The sequence below is a fragment of the Sander lucioperca genome, chromosome 21 (genome assembly GCF_008315115.2).
Source record: "Sander lucioperca isolate FBNREF2018 chromosome 21, SLUC_FBN_1.2, whole genome shotgun sequence".
Taxonomy (NCBI): domain Eukaryota; kingdom Metazoa; phylum Chordata; class Actinopteri; order Perciformes; family Percidae; genus Sander; species Sander lucioperca.
The window spans coordinates 3,270,905-3,277,919 of NC_050193.1; positions in this window are offsets into that span (position 1 = coordinate 3,270,905).

The following is a 7,015-nucleotide window of genomic DNA, read 5'->3' on the forward strand; positions in this document are numbered from 1 at the left end:
TGAAGAACACAGACACGGTTTTACAGGCAAAATGCAGGAAGGAAAGCTGGCATAAAAAGCCGACGCTGTTTTGCGTAAATCACAACGCTTATCCTATCAATATCACTTCCAGTGGTGTAGTCTACGTGATAGCTCCAGGATGTCTATATACCCACTTAAAAATGTCCAATGACACTTCACATACTTTCTATTATATTTTTGATAGATTTTGAATTGTTATCCGTGCTTTTTTTAAGATAACATATATTTTGACCACTATGATATGCCACTATGATATGCCCCCCTCCTCCCCCAAAGGCAGATTCTGGCCAATATACAGTACAGTAGGCTACACCCACTATAATAGCCTACATTAGACTACACTGGTCACTTCCCCATCAGTCAGGCACAAGATCTGACCATAATTACACTTTTGCTTTCCATGAACTGTCGTTGCTTTAGCCTTTTATTTCAGTTGCAACCCCAGCAGTGGTAAGCTGTGAGAGAAAATAAAAAAATATCAAAACATAATGTAAACCGATGTGCCTATTGGCAACACACGGCTGAAGAAGCCGACAACTTGCCTATATGTAATTCCCTCCGCTTCAAATCTATATCTTTCATAAAGATACCCATCAGGGAATGTTAACGGGGTTGTCGGTCTCTAAATGTTTTAACTTTTATGAGCGCACCTCTCTCTCTCTCCGCCCACCGAGCTCCAGCTGATCTTCTAAGAACGGTGACGCCGTTATCAGTCGAGTATTGATTGGTCAGTAGGTGGTGCTTTTTACCGGTTGATCTCTAATCTCCAACATAACCTGCTCCTGACCAGGTTAGGTGTTCAGCATAAGTTACCATGGCGATTGAACCCGATAACAACTAATCCACCTTCGTGATACAGAAAACCCTGGGTTGAACCTGAAGTTAGCTCGTTTTCTTAAAGAAACCTTGAGTTTCTCTCAGTCTCCTCCCTCAGCACAGCACACTTTCATTTCCTCATTCATTCATTCAGTCTGTATCAGGCGCATTTTAGCGCAGTTTGTTACCTACATGAATACAAAAAAAAAATGTTGGTTTATTAACCATGTTAGGCAGACTATAAAACATTTTATTTCTCAAAACATGACATTTCCTTTTGTCTACGATCCCGTTGATGAAGAAGCTGCTTTACTTCACAGAGAGTTAAACATACGTCGGGAGATGATATTGAAGCCCCGACATTTTAATTGTCAGATAACTTCCTATTTGAGCGGTATCGGTTTTCTTCTCTCAATCAGTCAATCAGTTATGTAGCTTACATAACCTTATCCGTCCTCATATCACTAACGTCACCCATCTATGCTCTTACATCCCAGCAGATTATTTGTGTCGCATTACGTATTTTTGCCATCGGTATTTGTCTTTACAACATTGGTGATGCGGAGCATTTTAGTAAAGCCACTGTAGCAAAGGGCTAGTGTGACTCGCTCTGAAACGTGTTTTAAATGTTTTTAAAAGGAGTTCCACAGTATTGCAGGTGAATGATGTAAACCCTTTGAAATAAAAGATTATGGATTATAATTCTGATAATGATGGTGCTGCAGCCTCAGAATGGGATCAGTAGGCCTAGGACTTTTTCGCCCGCAGGATTGCACCTAAATTAAATAGATTATAGGTTCAATACCATTTTACCAGTAATATTAGGCTATACTTATGATTAAATATGATATACACTATATTGGAATATAGGCTACGCATTTACTCTAGCAGCAATTTCTCTCTCTTTTGCAGCAGCCGCTGTGTTGCTTTTTTTTTAACTCGCTGTATGTGCGCATGAGTATTTCTGCCGACCAGTTTGTTTGTGGTTGTTACCATGGTGAATCGTAGAATCATGGCTCCATTCATGCCACAATTTTTATTGTGGTGGTACACGCGCGTGAACCTACTCTGAGTTGATTGAACCAACTCATATCAGCTGTTCTGAAACCGAAAACTCAGAGTTTCCCATCTCAGGGTAAATCAACTCAGAGATCAGGGTTAGACTCAGAGTTTGGTAAACCTCCTTCCTTAAATAGGGCCCAGGTGTGTGAAAACATGGAGGCCACAACAAAAGATTTGCTGCTGTTTTCTTATACGAGCATAGAAACAGCACACAGACAGGTGTTTGTTTGTGTTACCTGCAGGACAACGAACGGGAAAGGACACGGATAAGGTGTTGGTTTTTTATACATGGGCCTATTTATGAATAATTTTAAACATGTTATGTCTGTGTATGTTTCTTGGCAGAGGCATGTGTCCACAATAAACAGTTTATTGTCATTGAAATATGTTCAGTGAACCAAAGTCGCCTACATCAAACCTCAGTTGTCAACAACGTGTCACCAATTGGGAAACTCGGTTAGCAAAATCTAGCCTGAGTTTCCCACCTCTGATTCCCACAGCAAGGGACGTGAATGATGACGTTTTCACTCGGAAAAATGTTTTTCCAATGTCTATGAACGCAGCATTAGCTCTTGTTGGAAAGGGAATTTGATTGGCTACAGTCGTCATGTTTGACTTGTTAATAGCCAATGACAGCTCTCTCTGACATGGCTGCCAGAGACAAGATGGAGGCCGTCCACTTGCTTGTATTTCAGAGGCTGTCCCGGGGTAAAAACTAAACAGAAAACGGTGGGGATACTTTCATTTTGTAGGCAGCAAACTACCAAAAACAATCACACCAAAAAGGAGAACGTTTTATTTTACTCGGAACAAGTTTGGTTTCTGTTCTGAAAAACCAAGTTAGTAGACAGTTAGCAACAACACACAACAATAATCACAACTTTGGTTACTTTTTATGAGAAACCCATTGGATTCTTTTCGGTGGACACTTTCGGACTACAGGAATATAAATGATGGAGGAATGGACTCCTAGGTAGGTTTCTGTTGTTTCCGGTAAATCTGAATGAATCATGCTCTGGTGCTTATGATTTACGGAAAAAGAACTGAATTGCGGAGAACCTAACCGATCTAACAATGTATAGCATGTTCATATTGAATCAAATATATGGATATGTGTGTATATTAATTCTTAAATAGAATGGGCAACGTGCGGCAGTAAATATGGTCGTACCCTCTTTAACCTGTTAAATCTCTGGACTCTATCTAGATAGACTCTGGTCTATCACTCTGCCTAGAGATTCATAACTGATCATGTCTGTGGTACATATCATTGTATTTCATATGAACGTGTTGGGTGGTCTTCTCTCCAAGAGAGACACAAAACTTGCTGGTGTCCCTTTATCTATTATTTTATTAGAAAACTACCACACTACCTTACAGAACCTTTCTGTCTCTCGAGGAACGTCATCAGAGTCGCTCTACTGACTGGCTTTTACTTCTTGTTCCACGAGCTCGATCTGAAGTTGGAAAAACCGCTTTCAACTTTAGTGCACATGACTCCTGGAACAAATTACAGCACTTGCTTAAAAATCAACTCACTTGTGCCTTTTGAACAATTTAGAAATGTGGTTTTAAACCTGCAAACATCTACTTGTAACTGCTTACAATTGTACTTTCTTTTCTATAATGTTATCCTAAATAATTTATCAAATCATTTTTCCTATTCAGAAAGTTTTTAGTGTCTTTCTATTATTGTATGTTTTGTTTTTGTCTTTGTTTCCGCCCCTCAATGATTACTCGAGTATAAATTAATTTTAAAGGTGCAGTAGGTAGGATTGGGAAGATCCAGGACTTAGCCAAAAAAATTGAACATGAACAACTTGTCAGTCCCTCCCCCCTTTCTGCTAAAGCCCAAAACATTCTCCTAAGCCCCTCCCCCCACAAGGGAGAATGAATGTGTGTGCATAACAGTGATCGACACACAGTTAGACACCCTCTGGCCATGATTGATGCATCTGAACAGGGAGCGATGGATTTTTGCAAATCTCACTACAGGCTGTAGGTGGTGCCAGAGGAGCTGGATTTTTTTTTCTGCTTCATGTAGTTCTGCTCGAACATAGGGTCAGTTTCAGCAAATACGACAGAAAGTTAGTTTTATAAGGCTTACCTACTACATCTTTAAGAGCCGGCACCAGCTGGGATTTGTGAGTTGTGTTGTTTGCTTTCTTGCCAAATATAAATAAACCTGCCTGTGTACACTACATCTCCCATAGTGCATCAGTGATTTTGATCTTTGCATAGCCTACTTCCTATGGTCATGAAAACCTGGAAAAGTCATGGAATTTCAAAATAAAAATGTCCCGGCCTTAAAAAGTCATAAAATTAGTAATCATCATCATCAAGTTTAATTTAGAGCTGTCAACAACTTTGATGTCAGCTTGTTAAATGTGAATATGTTCTAGTTTCTTCTCTCCTCTGTGATAGTAAACTGAAGATCTTTGAGTTGTGGACAAAACAAGACATTTGAGGATGTCATCTTGGGCTTTTTGGTAAACACTGATCCACATTTTTCATAATTTTCTAACATTTTAAAGAGCAGACAACTAATCCATTCATCCAGAAAATAATCCACACATTAATCCACCATGAAGATAATCGGTAGTTCTAACTGAGTTGGTTAAATAAGACGCAGGTTAGGAATGATTATGCTGCTGCTTCTCTCAGTCCTCAGTTTGACTGAGTAAAATCAGCCGGTGTGTGTTTTTTTATGAGCCGCTGTTTCAAACTGGGATCGGTGCAGGCAGATCTTCAGTGGACGTCCCCACGGTTCCCCTTTATTGTTTCAGTTTATTTCATTTATATATATATATATATATATATATATATATATATATATATAGCACTTTAAAAGCAAACAAGTTTGCATAAAGGTGCTTCACAACGACAAAAACATATGTATATAAGCATGAAACACAGATATAAACATAGATGTAGTGGAAATACAAGAAACAAGTTGAAGCACAAATTGAAATCAGATAAACAGAAAATAAACATATATATATATATATATATATATATATATATATATATATATATATATATATATATATATATATATACACACATATACACACACATATGTACATCAAATGAAAGTAAAGCAGGGTACCTGTAGTGTAAAGTTTATCATTCAGGGTTCCCGTGGGGTCTTAAAAATGTCTGAAATATAATATTCGAATAATAAGGCCTTTAAAGTCTTAAATTTCTTTAGAAAGTCTTACATTTCATTCACAAAGGTCTAATATTTGTGTTGTGCTTTCATAAGATTAAATAACTCCATTGTTTTGTCACATAGTGTGTATGTATTGAGTACTACAATAAAATGTTGTATTAAGTTCAAGTACTTGGTAAACAAGTACTTTTACAACCTTACATCGTTTCTGATGTTCCATTATGTCCTACATACGTGTGCCAGTATGTTCATGAACTCGGGATTAAATTTCATTCTAAATGGTATTAAAAAGTCTTAAATTTAACTTGTGGAAACCTGGAGGTACCTTGGGAAAAAAAACCTAACACAGTTAAAATGAAAAGCCAGAGAATAAAAGTGCGTCTTATGACGCGTCCTTAAAAACATTCACAGTGTTAATGTATATGGTAAATAAACCCAAGACCGCTTTAAAGTGGAAGATTAACTGCGACTGACTGCAGGTTTATGGACGGAAGAGAGTTTTATTGGAGGGTCAGTTTCTGTGTGTTCTTCTTCTGTGTTTATGACAGACCGCCGTCGCCCAGTTAAATGAGAAATGACCATATGGGCCATATAGGGTTGCAAATTCCCATTGTTTTCATTAAATGTTTATTTAGATGAAAGAGATTGTCAGATAATTATTAAAAATATTACTCTTGTCGTTAATTTATGACCCCAAAGCGTTGGGTCCAGACTAGTTTAATGATAGCCAGACAGATTATTTTAAGAGGATGGAAGAATGAAGTGGTGCCGCCTTCAATCCAGGAGTGGGCTTGTGAGATGGCTAGAGTGGCAGCGTTTGAAAAATGTCATATAAACGGTTTGCCAGATTGGATGTCCATACTAGAAAATGGGGAAAGTACCTGAACTTTCTGGAGGGCTCTTAAGAAGCTCTGTGCTGGGGAGAGATGTGTATGATGGTATTATGGTGTTGTCATTTATACATATGTTTATTTGGTTTATTGTCTATTTTGTTACTATTTTGTTGAATGATCATATTGAATATTGTCTGGGTGGGTGGTGATGACGAAGGGGGGGATGTGTTCATGTTGGGAGTTGTATCTGGTTAAAAACTAAAAATTACTAGAACTGCAAGCAGTTATGATGGTGGTCCAAGCCTCCCCCGGTGCAGCATGCAAAAGTAGAACCCAAAGCGAGGGCAGCGAGGCAAACATCAGGAAATATCGCAACGTGCAAGCTGAAAGGTCTGTGTAACAATAGTTTATTTAAGTACCGTTGTACGGGGGACTGATTTAGAGGTTACACTGCGCACACAGACCAGTTCAGATAACGTTACAAACGCAGAGAGTTGAGAGATGATGACTGCACACTTGCAATAAAGTTCAAGTAAGCAAGACTGCTTTAATCGTCCATTATGTACAGTCCAGATAGAGACATAATGAAACATGGTGGCAGCGGTGTGCACGTCGAAAATTGTCAGAATTAACTAGGGAAAGTGAAAGTTTAGCTAGCTGACAGCGATGGAAGGGCTAAAACCCCCGGGAACTTTGGTTTTGGACCGCAACAACTTGACAAAGTCATGGAAAAGTTGGAAGGAGGAGTTCACACTATACATCGACCTTACCATGCCAGACACCGAAGAGACCACATAAGTCAAGCTATTCAACTATCTCATCGGAGAAAAAGGCAGAGAACTTTGGGCAACTTTGTTACAGTGTGATGCATCAGACACAGGACTGGGGGCCGCCCTGACAGAAAGGGAAACCAGTAGCATTTGGTAGTAGGGCACTCACACCAACTGAAAAGGGCTATGCCCAAATAGAGAAAGAATGCTTAGCCATAGTGTTTGGGATGGAAAAGTTCCATCAGTATACTTATGGTAGAGAGGTCACAGTACAAAGCGACCACAAGCCTCTAGAGAATATACACGGCATGCCATTACTTAGTGCACCTAAGAGACTGCAG